The sequence below is a fragment of the Perca fluviatilis genome, chromosome 24 (assembly GCF_010015445.1).
Source record: "Perca fluviatilis chromosome 24, GENO_Pfluv_1.0, whole genome shotgun sequence".
NCBI classification, from domain to species: Eukaryota; Metazoa; Chordata; class Actinopteri; order Perciformes; family Percidae; genus Perca; species Perca fluviatilis.
In genome coordinates, this window is record NC_053135.1 from 12,810,364 (window position 1) to 12,829,847 (window position 19,484).

Sequence of the window (19,484 nt, forward strand, 5' to 3'; positions counted from 1 at the left end):
TCTGACATTTTGTGTTACAGGGCTGCTACATTAGGATTTATGGTTTTTAACAGAACCTGTAAAGCAAACCCTAATCCCCTATAAAGTTTTTGTAGACTTCTTTTCATTTCAAGGTCTGAGTAGTCCAGGTGCTCGGATTATTTTTCTGTCTAGCTTTGTTGAATTTATGTTTGCCCTTGTGATATACTGGCTGCCAGAAGTGTTGATCAAATATTTTAATCATATTAACTTTCAAGGACTCTGTCATGCAAGGAACTTTATCTTGAAACATGCATGTGTTGAAATATTACACTTTCTCTGAATGGATTGTGTACGTAGAAACACTAAGTTGCTAAGCGAAACAAGCAGACATCTCTCTTGCGAACTGGCTTGTTGCCTATAATCACTGTTTATTCAATCTCTTATCTCAGTCCTCGCTGTTTTCCTAGTGATATCGTCAGCCAAAATAGAAAGAGGAATGTACTTTGTTCCCTAGTAGGACTGAAAACTATGCCTATCACTCTGTTTTAAAGTCCTGAATTGGATATTAATCATATGTACTGCATGCTAGGGCATTTTGTGCTAATAAAGACAAATCCTTTGAGAGGAAACTTACATGGCTCGTATGCCCAAAACACACCCTCGCCTCACACCAGTGAAATCACTTCTAGCCCTTTATGGGTCTATTACACTATTCCCGATGTACTTTGTGGTACATAAGGAAATGTTGGTCCAGATAAGTTGTTCCTGAACTTTTTTCTCATCAGGGACACACACATAAATGAGTGTATTTGGCCAAACACAGCCACCTCTAAGACCATTTTTGTTGCTAGATATAATTTAGTGCAGACTTGCAAGTCTGCATAGTTGGTGGGACAATAGAGGGAGTGACCTTTGGTGAAAGCATATTATCCTGCAGCTGACCCTTAACTAATGCTGGAGACCAACCAAGCATACTTTAACAAGTAGTAGTAGCTCAACTGACCAGCTTTCGCCATCTAATGTAAGTCTGTAAAAGCAGTTGCCATATGTGTTCAGGGAACACATCAACATTACAGCTGATCTACATAGCATTTGTCCACATTTCCCTCCCCGTCATGTTTTATCTCAGCGTCGTTTGAGAGCAGAGATCCGTACAGCTTGAAAGAACATTATTTCGGAGGAATAAATTGTGCTGCACAAAGCTTTTGACATATCTGTTTCATGGCATAGCACTGTAGTGCAACTTACCACCCACTCTGCAGCCTGTACAACCTTTGCAACAGGCACCAAATTTAGATTGGTTTCCTCTAAAAATGGATGCGTGACCACCACCGCCGGTCATTAATGTGTCATGGAAAAATGGGTTGCACAGAGTCATTTGGTGGGTTAGGGTGCCAAAGTAGGATTTCTTAACGTTAGAGGGTTGTTTCTGGCTTTGTTGCAAATACATTTTTTGCCTTTCCCTGAATTGTAAGCTAACATAAATACCATCAAAAAAGAAAGAAAAGGAAACATCCAGTTGAGAGCAGTCAGGGAGTTACAACTAGCCACACCGTTACAGCTTTACAGAGGGCTTTCCTCTCTTTACGTGGCTCCCGAAGCTGGAAACTGTGGCTCACCCGCTGCTTAAAGCTGTGTTACACGTTCCATATGTCATTTCCTAACCACAAGTGATTAGGTCATGTATGTACGGACCAATTTATCCTGCGCATATACACATGGCCACCTCCACTTTAACATGTGGATGGTGGGCTAAATGCCCTCATGTGTGACAGAGTTTGAAGGGGAGGACGCTGATTGATGCAGTGCGTAGACTGTATGTAAAGTCCACACAGGCTAAGTGATATGCCCCCAGAGTGCAATCAACATGTGTAAAATATGTAACTCTGATATTTATTAACTTCCTTGTAGTGGTGACAAGGTTAATGGAGTGCTGTGTTACCAAACGAGGCCTAGATGTGATGTTTGTGTCCTAAAACAGGGGTATTGTGTATGAATAAATTATATTATATAGTATTGCTAAAATGCTGGATGTATATTATGGAACTGTTGCTACTTGAAATCCCCCATTCACTATTTTATCACCACAGATATTTCTTAACTCAAAACATAGCTGCTGTTTAATGCAAAGAAGTAGAAGTCATTAGTTTCTCTTTAAGATAATTTTTTTGGGACATTTTAGGCCTTTAATTCCACAGGACAGATGAAGACATGAAAGGGGAACAACATGCAACAATGGGCCACAGGTTGGAGTCGAACCCTCAGCTGCCGCATTGAGGAGTAAACCTCCTCTATATATGTGCTCCTGCTCTACCAACTGAGCTAACCCAGCCACATTAGTTTCTCATTTTGACATAAAGGAAGTCAGGGAAGACAAGAAATAAATGTATCTGACAATAAAAAGCCATCAAAAGTACTTGATATCTTAAAATAGTTAATGCTTAATACTTTGGTTCTGTCCTAAAAAATAATGGGCTGACAGTATATATTTCAGTGTAGTATAATCACAGAATATGTGTAATGTAGTGTCTGCCATACTGTATCTCTTACACTGTCTTTTTGTTCTACTACACTCATGGGATGCCACATGATCCTTGTACTATTTATCTTTGGTATTTTGTGCGTGCAAAACTAAGTTGTCAGTATTTCTACGATCATGTGTCCTTGACAAATTCCTGCCCAGTAAATTTGCAGGGACATAAATGTGACATGCCCAACACCACTTTCCGACACAACTGAGATTCATTACTGACGAAATAGTTCTTATCTTTGGTCAAGGTTGCAATGGCAGATAACTCGTTATCTCCTTAGCATGTTAGAACATTCTTCAGTTTCTGAATTAAATGTGATATTACTCAGATATGATACATTCCCTTGCTTTGAGACATAAAAAAGGTTCCCACTATAGTTTATATACTGCACAATTTAACACATTTCAAAACTTATTTAAATCTTAAACTTCTTTAGATTTTTTTGTCGGGAAACAAAATGATTCTTCTGAGTTTTATAAACTTCTTTGACCAGTTGTTTAATATATATGATCCTCAAACGTTTACGAAATAATTCACAGCAACTAAGCATAAAATGAGTAACTCTAAAGCCAAAAAAGTACTATTAAAAACACACTTTGAAACTTAGTATTACTAAGTACACAAGAACACCAGCACTGAAGTATGATACCTTTAACATCTTTACGTCTCCAAGCCAATCAAGAGATCACCAACTCTTTTTAAAAAGTTTTTTTTCTTCAAATTGAGAGTTTTGAAGTTATGTTAAGTGTGCCTACCTGTGCCAAAGGCTCTCCCGGCTTCACTGCCATAAGCTCATTATCTTGCCGTACAACACCCGACCCTCAACTCTTCCTCTCTGTGTGTGTCTGACTCTCTTAGTAGCTGTAATGTGGGCATTCCTGCAGTCAGACCAAACAATAAGGGATGTGCTCCCTGCCTATGGACCATTACATCATCAGCATGTCCTTATATGGAGCTTTGCATTGCAGAGGCTCGCAAGAAGGGGGTGTGCTTGCTCTCGTGTGCAAACTGTGTGGTGTGTGAGTGTTTAAGCGAGTCTCCAAAAGTCACTGTTTAACTAAAGGATGTGGCAGAGAAGAGGGAAAGGTTTTTCTTGACGTATGTTAACGTGTGAAATATCTGCCGGGTCTGTCACTGCTCTGGAGGCAGGGCGGTAGGTGAAGAGAGACAAGGAGTTTGAGTTACAGTATTTCCTTCTGGCTCTTGTCAACATAATTCAACGTATTCAGCCTTGGAGGGAGAAAAAAAAAAAAAAGAATCGGCTTGCAAAGTTTATAAGAAAAATCTCGGATAGGGATTAGTAACTGAGGCCAATGCCGAAGAGCAAGACAAGACATGTAACACGTAATCTTTGACGTGTGAAATGGTTATTCACAGCACACACCTGAGAGCAGCATCACCCTCCGAGTCTCACTAAAGGAACACTGCTAACATGCTAGGGATGTTTAGGTGCGTCCTCGGGCCTATTTTCGTGGTTGGTCCTACAAATCATACACAAAAGATGTATTCACACCGGGACTCACTGTCTCTGAAATACAGTGAGCAAGTCAGAAGCCGTGGTATTATTTTTGATACTGAATTTTGAAACTTGGAGCGTTCATTTCTCAAGCTGACTCTGAGAAACGGGTGCATGCATTCATCTCAAGCAGGTTAGACTACTAGTAACGCCTTATTTGCAGGATTATCCAAACAATCAGTAGGACGCCTCCAACTCATTCAAAATGCAGCAGCCAGAGTCCTTACACGTACACATAACATTTGAACACATTACTCCGGTACTCAAATAACTTCACCGGCTCCGTGTACAATACAGAATCTCCTTGAAAAATCCTGCTAATAGTCTGTAAAGCACTTAATGGTTTTGCTCCACAGCACATCTCTGGTCTTCTACCCGGCATCAGATCCAGGTCCGGTGAGGGGGGCCTTTAGTCACTGTGGTCCTGCTCTCTGGAACAAGCTGCCTGATGGACCTGAGGTCCATCACAACTGTGTCCACAATAAAAGCAAACTCAAAACCTTTTCATTTCCTCAGGTATTTGTTTAATTACAGTGTGTGTGTGTGTGTGTGTGTGTGTGTGTGTGTGTGTGTGTGTGTGTGTGTGTGTGTGTGTGTGTGTGTGTGTGTGTGTGTGTGTGTGTGTGTGTGTGTGTGTGAGTGAATTTGTGTGGTCGCACTTGTATGTCTTGTATGTTTTTGTTGATTGTCTTGTTATGTATTACCATTTCTATTCATGCTTTGTTTTAATGTGCATGCTGTTTGTAATAGTAAAGCACTTGGGGTTTACGTGTAATGAAAGGTGCTATACAAATAAAATTGGCATTGACATATTCATCTTTTCTCTCAACACAGGCTCCATTCATACCATTCTTTACAGTGAGATTTACTGCATTATGTTAGTATACATCATAAAAGTACAGCATGCATAAAAGTATTATTATATTAGTATTATACTTAAGTATTTAAAGTAAAAAAGTACTCATTATGCAAAAAGGTCCCTTTCATGAGCTATTTTAGTATTTTCTACCAGGGCGCCCGGATAGCTCAGTTGGTAGAGCGGGTGCCCATATATAGAGGTTTACTCCTCCACGCAGTGGGCCTGGGATTGACTCCGACCTGCGTCCCTTTGCTGCATGTCATTCCCCCTCTCTCTCTCTCCCCTTTCATTTCTTCAGCTGTCCTGTCAATAAAGGCCTAAAAATGCCCCCAAAAATAATCTTTAAAAAAAAGAAATCCACCTACCAACACCTCTAAAGCTCACACTTCGTATCTCTATATCCATGCAAATACAGAAGTGTACAACTTTCAACAAATTGCACTTAAGTCCTTGGGTCCATTTACTTTGTTACTTTGCACTACTGGTATAGAGTTCATCTTGCAGCTAACATTGTGAGAATATCCGAGGCGAGGGTTGGGTAGTTCAACACCTGTGGGTGTAAAAGTGGCTCCACAAACAAAATAATGGATTTTCATGCGGCAGTGTAATCATAGCTTAAACCAGCACACATTGCTCTTTTTCAGTGGCACATTGTTCGGATCACAATGCCTCAGTCTTTATTTTCGTTATCAAATTCTCAGGCTATAGCTGGTGACTAAATCCATCTTTTAAAAGTATTAACCTTGCGCGTCATCTATTGTGATGGGAGCACATTTTATAGCGAGGTTATTGCTTAGCTGTCAGTGTTTTTATTGTTCTGAGAAAAAATGTGCCCTGTTTATTGAAACAATGGGACCTGTGGCACTGCATGGTGCAGAAACATATGGTCAACTCAAGTCATTATTTTCTGAAAAGCACAGTGCAAGAGCCGCGGGACCTCGTCGCCTGACACGCAATAAGACAGCAAATTAGTCACTATGTGCATTCAGGCAGTATGTTGCATTTCAAACTGATCCTAGCCGTGCAAGCAAATAACAAGGGCAAGACTCTTCCTGTCTCATGCCAACTAAATGACATTTTGTCATGGCTTCACAATGGCTGAGGTCACTGTTTCTAAAAGTTACGAGTTTGCCAACTAAGCTGATGGACTCGATGGATTTGCTGGATTAATTTAAAGTTGCACTAGGCAGGATCATTATGTAAAAATACAAGCACGGCACACATCTTTGGCCCGCATAAGTAGACAATCAACTCACGTCGTCCAACCTGGCTTCATGACTCAACTGAACATTTGCCAAAAGCTACGCAACACAATTACAAGTCCCCTGTTGTCCCCTCTGTGCTATCATTAATTTCCAGCTTTAAATTATGTTATCAGACATCAGACATACAAAAATGATGTGAAACCAAGCTCAGCTAATTACACAAGCATCCACTAACCATCTTTACAAACTTCTGGACAAATTTTAAGTCCAGAAATGTAAAACAGAAAGCCTCCTTCTTTGGCCAACAGTGCACTCCAAGCAAAACTTAATTAGGTGTTCTCCAAATGTTGAGGAATACAACAACGCCAGCATACACACTGTGACTTGAAGTTGTTTAGTGGCAGATGGAGCAGCTTTCGTGAATCGCAGCAGGGGCCAGACACGACTCGCAAATTCCTAAAAAGAGGTAAACCGAAAACATGTGGCCAGACGACTTATATAAAAACTAGCAATTAATCACAGCCTTTTTGACCAAGTAGAAGGTTGAATGATAATGAATGAGGCTGTGTGAAAAAGCTTGGACGGCCAGCTTGTGCACACAGCGCCAATAGAAGCCAAAGATGGCGTAACTTTTTGTTTAGGAACTCGCGATATTGCCTGTGCAAACACACCAAATTTTATTATTTTTTTTGAGAATACTGCAAGTTTTAAACTTGTCATTCAATACACTGAACACTGTGATGGGGTAGACCTTTCTTTAAGAGCCTTATGAATGCCTTATGGTAATTGTCGCATGTGTTGCTGACAGCTAAAAGCTAGGGAGCTGGGAGCACAACCAGAACAACATGGTTGAGCTCCCTGCTGAGACAGAAGTCTTGCCTCTTTCTCGCTTCTCAAAGAAACCCGTTCCTGTGTCCACTTGAAAGTATGACAACTCAAATGCTGAGAGAGACTTTCCCCTGAAGCACTCTGAAGTCTTTAAAGTAGCATTATAATCCTTTGCCACAAGGCCATGGGAATTGGGGGACTGTAGTGCACTCTTGGGTCAAGCAGGATTGATTTCAGGCAATTTAAAACACAATATTTCCGTGTCACAGAGTCCAACCACTGCCGGCTGAGCTCCAGCTCTAAACTATGATGTATTTTAGTTTTGCGTTCTCTCCCATTTCCTTGCAGAAAACAGTTTGTTCTTGGAACAAACAATTCGGTCATCCAAAATTAGATTCTATTTCTGTATCTGGACATATTCGGGGCCTGAGTACTCTATACTCGAAACAGATGTCGGGGATCAAACAGAACAGCAGGCCACACAAACATGTTTGCTGTGACAAGCCTCTGCCAAATGACAAATAGTAGGGAGATAAAGATGCATTGTGTAACCTCTATGGGATGACGACCATGCTGACAATACACAAAAGAATGTAGAGGTTTGGCATTTGGTTTGCATGAGCAGCGTGTGCGGTTCGGCAATGCAGTCGTTAAATCCATGGGCATGGTCTTCCGGCATTTCCCCATGCCGCCATGTTCTTGTGAGCTGAAACTTCCTGGAAATTCCAAGAGTGTACAAATTACATGTATCGGCAAAATGAAGCAGCAAACAATTTGTGATTGGAGAAACTAGTATGTGACCTGCTCTCTAAGGCTGAGTTCTGACCAACATTATTACTGTGTCAAAAATGCAGGCTCAGGGCGTCTTTGTGGCCGAGTGGTTAAGCTGCCTACCGTACTGTATAATTGCAAAGTTTCCAGTTTGATTCTGACTCAAGACCCTCTCTCTGTATCGACACTGTAAAGACAAAGTGCCCAAAAAACTATATGCACTTAAAGTGACTATATGTAACTTTAAAATGTTTCTGTCATTTTTTATCTGATGATCATAAATGACCTGTAAAAGCAAACGAGCCTAACAGTGAAAAGAACGCTGTTTTTATTTAGCTTGTATTAATGCCTCTGCCTTGGTCCGATTTGTCCCGCAAAGTCACAAAATGGTTTACCGCAGGTAGAGGGTGCTACAGAGCACACCTTCTGATGGGTCACAGATTTTGGAAAAGCCTGTTATCCAGCCAGGTTAAAGGTAGCTTGTATACAGGCCTAATTGTTTTTTTATTTTACTTTAGAAGTTAGATGGGCGAAGCCGAGTCAACTTCGGTCAGGCTTTGTAAATTATCCAAAAACTGGCCCATCAGGTATGTAATATGTCTATTTCACTCATAAAATAACTTCACAATGCGCAATGTGGTTGTATGCCAGTAGCCTATATTAAATTACATCCCCCTTTGATTTTGACTTTGTAAAGCGCCCTTGGTTTTCATGGAATGCGCTATATAAATCTAAGTTATTACTACGTTGGTTGCTACAACAATCTCTTAATGCTTTGGTTCCTGACACAGTGACGTTACCCGGTTTAGCTCACGATACATCCAAAGTATATGACCTCCTGGTAACGCTAACTCAGTAATCTACAGTGGGCAATAAAGCACAGTAAAGAAAAGATCTTTACGGCAATTTCTACCACAACATCATCCCAAAATACACTAAAATGGCCAATTTATTACGTGCAGGCACGCATACTTGCTGTTTTACCTTGCAATCGGAGGCTAAAATGAAACCACTACAGTATGTGGTGTTAATTTGAAGTGTCGTGGATCCGTTTGTGCTAGATTAGTGCTACATTTCAATGGCAACTTGACTTATTACTCAAACTGTTATATGTCTTCGCCTGTACAATAGACCGTATAAAATAGGCCTGTACCTGCAGCAACATGTTGACACAAATGCAAGGGACTACACTGGGTCTGATGCCCACTTACACCTCAAGGACTTGGCTTCTACTTTGAAGGTTATGTGAGTGAACACGTGATATGAGATATCCTGATTTCAGTCTCCGACCAAACGTGACGAAAAGTAAACTGTCATATGAGCGCATTAAAGTATTGCATGCAGAAAGACACCTGTGTGAGAGTTTGTAAGTGCGTGTTTGTGTGTGTGCACTGGCTGGTATCTGATATCTAGCATGAATCTGATAAACCATTAATGACCAAACCAGATGGAAGCAAGACATATCCTACTTCTGTGAGAGCTACAGGAGCAAATGCATGTCTGTGTGACACACATTTCCTATTTTTTTCTTCTTCTTCTTTTTTTTTTGTGCCCATGTGTGAGATACGAAGCTACAGAACCAGACAAAGTCTGAGACAAAGCCGCACACTCACCCTCTCCACTGAGTGTGATTTTGTGTTTGGTGTGATTTCTGTCAGACAAACCGCCTCCCTTGCAGCCGTCACAGCGAGGCCTGGTCTTGCCCCGTACACTCAGCGCTGTCTGACAACACACACACACACACACACACACACACACACACACACACACACACACACACACACACACACACACACACACACACACACACACACACACATGCGGCCCAGGGCCTGATTACCTGACATACATACATGACATCATCGGCTTGTAATCAAATCCATATGTCTCCTTCCCTCTTCCCCTTCTCTTGGCCTATCTCTATCTCTCGCTGGAATTCTTTCTCTCTCTCTTTTTATCCACCCATGACTTTGTCTCCACATTCCTATTTCTGCTTGTTTTTCTTTTATCCCTTCTCCTCTCTTGTGTCTCTCTTTCTCTCTCTCTCTCTCTCTCTCTCTCTCTCTCCTTTACAGTCTTGCTCCGTCTTTGTCCACCACCTCTGTTTTTTTTCTTGTTTCTGATCTCAGCCTGGGCCTCAGCATGGGCTTCACTGTTAAAATGGAACGTGATTTTGATTGCCAGTCTAAAAACCCTCATGCGGACGTTTGCTGGCCTTGTAGGGCCAAAATCTGTTTTCACGGCCATTCGCTAGCTGAAGGCCTTTTTGGTTCGTTGTTGTGATGACATGTTGTACAGTCCAAAAAGTTGTTATTGCCTGTCAGAGGTTGACATGATTCATCTGTGTTTGTGCTCTCCCTCTTTAACCTGCATTATCTCTTTTTTTTTCATGTATTGTCTCCAGGATTTTGTCGAGTTTTCACGCATGAGTGTGTGAACAAGGTGAGTGCGCAAGCATGTATGTTAGTGTCTGTTTCTCTAATGAAAAGTGAGGGTGGGGGATGGCCTTAACCTCTCACCCCCTCTTTCTGCCAGCTGTAACCCTGGGGGAGGTTTGTAGCACTAAAGGCATGCTTGCTACCCTCTACCAGTAAAAAATATTTTTCTACTCCAGATACTTTTGTCACACACAAAAGTTTCGATATTTTCCTTCAGCGAAGCTGCTGCTGATATTTAGCTTGACGTTCAGACTTTTTTGGGAAGCAACTATTCTTTTTTGACTTAAAGAAAATCCAAACATGAGTTCTTTTCTGTTGAGTCTGAATGTCTGTACCTGTCTCCATTACTCACTGTCACTGTTATATAACTAGGATTTTGCAGTCCTGTGCAACCTCAAGAGACCCACAGAGTATTTCACTTTCCAGTCTTTGTTATGTTCTGTTTGTTTATATGATTACAGAAATCCATGAAATCTACTATGAAACGTCTGTGAAAATAATTCTAGTCTCTTTAAAAGAATGCCAGTACAATTTTTCACCATTTCAGTTTACACAAGTTGAATAATTGAGACAAACTGTTCCGTTGTGATGGCACAGCACAAACAGCACGTCATCCCACCATGGAGTGATATAAGATTATATGCAGGGATCAATCTTGCAGCTTCAGATTGAAGGGCTGGACCAGGTAGACAGGCTGTAATTTACAAACTAACAACAGCTATTGCCTAACAAAGGATCACACGTGTAGTGAGAAAGTAAGAGAGGTTGTGAGTGTGTGTGTGTGTGTGTGTGTGTGTGTGTGTGTGTGTGTGTGTGTGTGTGTGTGTGTGTGTGTGTGTGTGTGTGTGTGTGGGCTTGTTTAACTATATTCGTTGGGTCCAAAAAACAGGAGTCCAGTATACTTGTGGGGTCCCGACAGCTTTGTGGGGCCAAAATGCTGGACCCCACAATTTTAAAGGGCTAATTGAGGGTTAATACTTGGTTGTAGGATTAGGGATAGAATTAGGTTATAACTTATGGTTATAGTTAGAGTTAGGGTAAGGGTTAAGTTTAGGCATTTAGTTGTGATGGTTAAGGTTAGGGTAAAGGGCTAGGGAATGCATTATGTCAATGACGGGTCCCCACAAAGATAGTGCCACAAACCTGTGTGTGTGTGTGTGTGTGTGTGTGTGTGTGTGTGTGTGTGTGTGTGTGTGTGTGTGTGTGTGTGTAGTCGACAGGGCAGGCGTGTGTCTGCTGCCTTCAATTGGTACAGCTGATAATCATTACCCCTCCAGCACTTTGGACTTTGATGTAAATCGCAAACACTTCAGGAGGAGGTTGCGACCGCTGTTTGTAAAGACGTGGTGGATCAACCACCACGTACCATGTACCATGTATGGCCAGATCTTAATTAAGCATCAGTATTTGTATATACATCTAATTTGCTTTGAAGAAAACATAACGCAGACCAATTTTCTTTTAGCATAATGAGGAAATGTTAATTTGCGTATCTAGCATATCTTTAGCACTATATAAACGTAATTTCTAGCAGACAGGGTCGGCAAAAAGAAATGAGACACCTCTTCCACTCCATCGGTCTCAGCGGCTGACATTTGCTCAGAATCTTTCCCATTTCCTTCGCAAAATATTTATTTCATACAGAATCTGAGTATCGCTGGGAGAGAGACTACTATTTTACTTAATATTCTTTCAGCCTTTCCTTCATTTCTTAGACATTTGATATGATTTAGACTTAGCTATACACCCCAGTTATGTTCCTAATGTGTTACTTTTCAAATTGGTTAAACTGGATATTATTTAACACTGGAGGGTTACTAGTTACTGCAACAACAAATATGCTAAAGATCAGCCTCACACAAATATGTGGATATATTTTTTATTTTATTGAATCCCAAGTTGCATGTTTGCAAATTAGCTGAGCTCTAATCTTTCCATATACCCCCTGAAGACTACTTAAGTACCCCGTGGAGTTCAAGTACCCCTGGTTGAGAATCACTACCCTACAGCATCTATTAAAGTAATTTCAGCTTTAGAGCCAGACTCCTGCTATTAAACCTCCACTAAAGTACATGTTGGTGATTCCATTAGGCTTCACACCCAACTCCTTCACACCAACCTGGCAGCAAATTCACAGGAAGAGGGGAAGTGATATACACACATACACACACTAATCTGTCCAGCTGTCAGGTGAGCAGGGTGGATCTGCCTCCAGAGACTCTTTGATGGTTTCCTGATGGATTAGCATTGATCTCAAAGACTCTGCGGAGGCGTACAAGAGTGGCTCTCTAATCCGATTTCAAGGAGCTTTTTCAAGTTGTCAAGTCGTGAAGCCTGAAATGTTCCCTGCCGTTTTTCACACCTGTGTGACTATAGAACTACCTGTTAACTATATTATTTTGTGCTATAAAAGCTAAGCTAATCTATATCATGAACAATGTCCCAATCAGCCTCTCAGCCTGCTCAAAAACAAAGGTTGGATTTACTCAGTTAAAGACTTCAAAGCCTTCAGTGGTGAGGCTGTGATTAAAGGGGGGTGGGAGGGGGGGGGCTTAGATATCTAAATGCTGGTTTAGGCTGGAAAAATTACAGTGTGACCACCATCCAATGGAGTAAAGTTTACAGGAAATGCATGTAGTATTTCATTTAAATTCAGTGTACTTGAAGAAAACTACAGCTTATTTCTCTGAGCTAAAATAGTATTCCGTTTAACTACTCTTTCCAAAAAAAGTTCATAATGGTTGAGGATCGAACAAACTTCTGTTGAATTTCGGCCATCAGTGCTGCTGTGTATGCGACTCCTACTTAGTTATCTGCCCCATTTATTCATCCTCTGACTTATCTACAAACACTGTCCAGCATCTTTAAACACAGGAAATGAGTTTCCTAATCTAGTCATTCTTTCACAACTGCATTAATGGAAAAAAAAAAAAAAAAAATTCCAAAAGCCCAGTCCTCTGCAATATACGCTGCACTGATAGGGTCGTCACCAGATTGCTATTCCAACACTGGCCTGATTAAGGGGACAGCTCCCAAGGCCGTCATACACACCAGGAGCAGTTTGAGTCAGAGAAGAGTGTAGACGAGCTGCGAAGCAACAAATTGGACAAGGAAAAGTTTTTTTTTTACGTAACAGACATGAGAACACACTTTTGGCATTCAGGTAGTAAGCATCACGAGGGAGCTTTCTGTGTAAAAAAAACAACAACCAGTGTATAAAATTGTGCCTATGTAGGGTGTTTAGCTGGCCCAGAGGAGTTCTTATTCTTTGAGTTGGCACATAACAAGGATTCTAAATAGTTTTGTTTCTTACATCAGCAGTCGTTATTGTGTCCCATTTTCTGGTGCCAACACCTTCTGAGGAAAGCATTCCCCATCTTTATTGTTTTGTAGCCTGTTTCACCAGTTCAACACAAGTTTGATCCGATATTGAGGTGTAAGCAACCTTTATAGTTCACCTGGGAGGTAGTTTGGAATAGATTAGACATTAACTGTTGTGGTACTAAATTAGCCATCTCAAAGAATGGCTGGCAAGTCTTCCTCTAGTAGGCTGCTAAATTAGGGCTGGGTTGCAGCCCAGTACCAAGTAGTATCAAACCTTTTTGTACCTAGATTTTTTTTTTTTCAATTACTATCTGTGTGGTTTTGCTCGCAGCATTCTTCGATTTAATGCGACGTGTCATTGTCCAACTACCGCAGCAGCTACAACCCATACAATCTGTGGTGTGGTAAAGTCTAACGCTGTGTATTTACCGATATATATTTGTGTGGTTCAGCATGCCGAGTTGCTAGAAAAGAAGAGAAGAAGTAGAAAAGAAAAACAAAATGGTATCAAATGAAGTACTCGATTGGTATTGGTATCACTTACCAAGCGACCGTACTTCTTATGAAACAGAAACAACAGCAATCATGAGGCCAGGGCTGCTAATCTGGAAAAACATAAGAACCCTCAGTGATGTTTTATATAGTAATTTTTAAAATGATACTCAGCCCTACTGCTTTTTTTATTTATTTATTTATTTTTACTTATGAACAACTAAGAGAATTTAGTAGTCAGGTCAAAAATGCCTGTATGCTATTGTATTAGTAATTAGTTATTCCTAATTTTTCTAAAATGAGAGGTTGTAGGCTTTTTGATCTACTAAAGTGCATTTTCCGTCTGTCCGTCGGTCCTTTCTGTCCGCGCCACTTGTGTGTGTCTCTTGTTTGATGACACACCCCTGAGAAAAAACCTCGCCAGATGTCCTCATTGGTCATCGGAACTGTCTCATAATGCTTTGGCTCTGTTCACTTTTCAGAGAAGAGCAAGACCTCAGATGACACACATCGTTTTTCAGAAATAATGGCTCACATGTGAGGGGATTAGAGCGATTAAGAAATGACAGGTGATCTATTACATTTACTGGAGAAATGCTATCAGATTACAGCGCAGAAAATGTTCTCGCAACACTATTGGCAGGACTACATGACACTATCCCTCATTCCTGAAAGACTTACCAAACAACCCATATGACTAAATAATAAATAAATAAATAATTCATACTGTATGAGTGTAACTCCGCCTCTGATGGAGCGACATGTTTTAAGTTTGGAGTCATGGACTTCTTCAATACGACAAATTAAAAACATTGCTCTATTACTGTTTAATATAAACTTCCTTTACAATATGTATTTTAAGGAAGTCTTTCTCCTTCTCTTTCTCATCTTCCTCTCTCTCTTTTTTCTTTTCCTCCCTCCCGTCGTACCTTCCTGCTCTTCTCTCAGCCTTTCCATCACAACCAGCCAGCTGCTGGCTCGCCACGGATCCTTCCACTCCTTGCTTACCTCTTTGTGTTCAGGAGGAATGTAAATGATAGTGATTGGGGATGTGGGGTGTGACGCTGGAATTTACTTAAGCGAGACAGACCTGTGATGGACCGTGAGGCTGTGTAATCGTCTGTCTTTGGGTGCGTTAGGGTGACATCACTCCCTTCCTAGAGTGCTCAGAGGAGATGAGACCCCGGGCTGGGCGGCGGTTTGGGATCCTGGACACAAGCTCTTTCTATTGTCTGCTCACTTCCTGTCAAGGCGTACAGCTTTTATTATCCCAGTTACTTGGCAACTGGCCTGAAATTGTCTCTGACTCTGAATTAAAGTGAGAAGAAGCAGACTAAGGCTCATACCACTTAGCCACCACATCATTGCCTCAGTTTCTCATGGATGTTGCATGTCATCCTAACATCTGTATTTGTTGTCTCGCCATTGTCATCCCTATGAGAGACATGTTTTTCTTGGCAGTGTGTCATCCTTTTGTCTCCCGTTGGTTGTCCAGTCACTGCAAAACGATTGCCGTGGAGAGGGGTGTCACATTTAATTTAATTTAGATGTTGACGGATGCAAATGAGGCAGCTAAGTAGCTATTTTCTGTGTAATGTATTATTTTTTTTAATGAGTGGAAAGCACACACATTTACAATTCCACCTCCACATATGTGTTCACTGAAGCCGGTAAACGGATATCTTTTCTTAATGTTCTTCAGGTCACCGTTTACCCTGCAACCTGGTTCAAACAGGTCAGATCTGCACACTTTTGTAGCTGCTTTAACCATGACTTTATGCCATGCCCGTCCATAAAATCTGAAACCTCTGAGGGAAGTAAAGGAAGGAACATGTTAGGGATACTGTGGTAAAGTGCAGCCCTGGTGTTTTTGCGACTCTTGGCTGCATTAGGTTCCTCGTGGCAGAAAACACTTATAATGTTGATGAAGTGCACCGGTGGGAAGCCTCAGTGCATGTCGAGGGGCTGCCTGAAAGGCTCGGATCAGCAGTGTTATTAATGAAAGGCCTGAATGTTGGATTTTAGCCCGTCTCTATTCTGGGTGATGTCACCGCCTGGATAGACACGACTAGTCTCACCTCAGTGACTGAACACAACAGATGGCTCACATCTGGACGGATTCCAGAAAGGCATTTTAGCGCTGAGGGTCAGGAGGTTTAGCTTTGTCCACTGAGTTCCAGTGTTGATGAGGATTAATGAGGATTTTTTTTTGTGTGTGTGCAATTAACTCTGGCAGGGTGCTGAGCCTTGAGAGATTTTACAAGATATTTAAAAAGAAATGTGAAAAAAACAATTGTTGGCGTGGTTGCACGGATCTTTACATACACTTCTGCCCTGTTGTTTTTTACATAGTTATCCGATCAAATGTTTTGCAAATGCTAAAGTTGAATTCTAGAGATTTTAGTGAGGAACAAGTTTGACGTGCAACGTCTTTTCATCACAAGCTACCTTTCAAACTTATGTTATTTATGTTTATCAACAGCTATTTATACAAGGAGGGATTATAATTGCATTTTGCTCCTAAAAGTTGCCCAACATGTGGTCTCCCAAAGGCACCAAAGCCCTTGAGTTAGGGGAGCCTGATGGGGAAAAAAAAGACTGTTTTGGTGGAATATATTTGTGTTTTGGCTCAATTAAATGCCAAATCAGTTTTTCATTGGATCCGTAAAACTGCATTTAATCTAGCCTGCTTATTCTAGCAAGAGAAAGGCTTCCATTTAAAATGTAATATTAAAATTTGGATGCCGTGCAGTCCTTCTGACACGATGCCAAGGCTTAACAGAGCAAAAGAATAGCTGCTAAATCTGATTTTTATGATATTTTGAGTTCAGCATAAAACTGGCTGTAATATACGGCTTCTCGAAATGTGAGCTCATAATTTTCTTTGTTTGAAAAAAAAAGAAATCAGTGTGCCTTAGGAATGAGCTCATGCTATACTTACATTAAATTAGAGAGATCCAGGCATAGCATTTATTCTCTCTTGTGTTTGCTCTTTGTCCAGACCGCAGATACTGCACCTCCTCCTTGGCATGCTCAAACTTTACAAGAAGAACCCTTCTTAAATCGTTGGATGCTTTTAAACACATTGTAGGTGATACGAGGAGAAATTCTCTGCTTTAGCACTGGGACACTGTACTACTTGTGGGCTGATAATAAAACAACATACTAGCGTGTTTCTGAAAGGAGTGAGATAAGGAACTTGGCTGTATTCATCCAGGCGAACAGACCAAAGACACCAGAACAAATAAAGCATGAAACATTTAACGTCACTCTTGGCTCTTTGCAGAAGCCTCGACAGGGTTTAGTATCCAACCTTACTTGTCTCCTTGCTGACATGGATACTTCCCCTTTCTTCCACTTCACTTAACCATGAGAGGCTTCTGAAACTGGATAGACCCTTTTAAACCATTTTTCCACCCTTTAGTCATACTACCCACCCACCCTTCCCCAACCTCTGTCACTGCCAGGAGGATTTTCTCGGTTTCAAGCCCAAAAACATTTGTCCTGAGATATCAGCCGCTGGACTTTGACAAAAGTGGGATTTCGTCAGTCTAATCTTTTACGGTAACCCGTAACCCGTAACCCGTGCACAAGCAATCTTAAATCCTGCTGCAACCCCATCAAAAATGTTATCCACCAGACGTCTTTATCCTTTAGAGTTACAAGGGTATCAAACTAAGCGCAAGCCGTTCATGGCTCACTGAGGCTGCCGCTTCTCACCAGGTCAAAACAACATCGGGATAGGAGATTTCGGAGCAAAACTAAGTTGACTGCATAATTTGACCCTGGAAAAAAATATAGTGTAATTGAGGTTTTGGGCTTGGATCAAAAAGACCGCTAGTCTAGGACCAGTGCAGTTCAGAGTTTTGGGTGGAGGAAGCGGGATGTTGTTTGTTTTGCTGTTATTATGACACTGCAGCTCAAAAAGTGTATTCTACATTTTGTGGTCATGAATACAACACATAATAATTAGCTTGGCACTGGTCTCGTCTCCTGCCATAAAAAGTATTTTGAAAAAGAAAATAATTTTCTGTTCAGTCATGCATATTAGTGAGAGTTAAATTACATTTCTGCAGTGTTTTTGCGGAGGCTTGGTGGGCTTGTAAACGAGTCATCTGTTAAACATTGCTTCCACATTCTTTTATGAAACTATTTCTCACGACATACGTAATGATTAAGTTTTAATCATTTCCTTAAAATATTTATAAAAAACATTCATTACTATTGAGGGAAAAGGTGTGTCTGAAAGGATAATGTTTATCCTCGTATGTCAGCCCTGAAACAGACCAGTGCCAGCTATTCTGCAGTCTCATAACCTTACAGGAAAACCTTCTCATCAATCATCTCCAGCGCCATGCATACAATCTGGGCGGAGGGAATTTAAAACCCAACCTTGGCTCTTGTTTCCTGGTTGGTCTGAGAGTCTTGTCAAAGCCCAGGATGCACTGCGGCAGGGTGGTCCCTCTGACAGCTCTCTATTGTTCCCTGCCAAACAGTCAGGCCCCAAAGTATTCAATTTTGGTTTCCATATCGCATCTTGACACCCGACCACCTTAGGTCCTCTCATAAAGCCTTGAGATGTTTTCACTCCCGCAATAACCATAAACTCATTTCTTGCTTTCTCTTTCTCAATATTTCTCTGTCTTTCATATGTTAGATTTTGACACTTTTAAAGGTCCCATATTGTATTTTCCAGGTTCATATATGCATTTCGGCTTTCTAATAGACCATGTTTACATGCTTAAATGTTCAACCCCCCTCCGACATTGTATTCACCCTGTGTCTGAAAGGCTCAGTTTTAGCGCCTGTCTCTTTAATACTAGCCTCGTGAGACTGTCCTGATCTCGCGAGCTCCAGTTTTCCACTCGCAGATCAGTCTGGCATCTTGAGATAGAGAAAATTTGGAGCCGTTCGCCAAATGACCGACCAATCAGCGTTGGTTTTGAGGCGGGTTTAGGTGTGACGCAACGAGAAGCAACTGTTCAGTCTAAACAACAGCTTCCACGGATGAGATGAGCGTAGCTATCGCGCAACTTTTATCCGAATTAGAAAGTATTCCTTCATTGAAAGAAGAGCAAAAAACGACAATGGAGGCTTTTCTCGGAGGAAAAGATGCTTTTGCTCTTCTCCCGACTGGTTTCGGCAAGAGTTTGATCTGATTGGTTGATTTGGCCCGTCTATCACCAACATTGGTGGTGAAAGATAGATGGTTTATCCAATCAGCTAACCAGTATTTTCGCCCCTTCCCAAAAGTTCTCCAACGGAAAGTTCCCAGATGGATATGCCGAGCAAATGCGAAGCAATCCATCTGGCGGAGTGAGGTTACTTTAATACCCCCTCCTGAAAAATCCCAGTCTGCTCCGATTGGTCAGCGTTTCTGGGTCTTCCACATCCGCGCTGCTCCATCATTGCTGCCGGGGAATGACTGTAACGGCACTGTAATGGCACTTTCTACCTATATATAGTATATTTGTGAGATCACAACCTTACAGAAGTCCTGACGGCTCGTTTAAAGGCACCATTTCTGAATGCAGGCTTTGTGCATTTCTCTGTGGATTG

At 41.3% G+C, this 19,484-nt stretch overlaps 1 protein-coding gene across 4 annotated transcripts in view; it reads right to left on the minus strand.

Moving 5' to 3' along the window:
- Positions 1-19,484, minus strand: part of filip1l (filamin A interacting protein 1-like) — an 87,255-nt gene that overhangs the window by 12,520 nt on the left and 55,251 nt on the right. The window contains exon 1 of one of the 4 annotated variants that reach the window (XM_039793526.1): positions 3,248-3,399. The exons of the other annotated variants lie outside the window; for them this stretch is intronic. The gene's annotated coding sequence lies outside the window, so the exon portion shown is untranslated. Of the gene's footprint in view, positions 1-3,247; positions 3,400-19,484 lie in introns of those variants that run through there. 4 annotated transcript variants of the gene reach the window in all.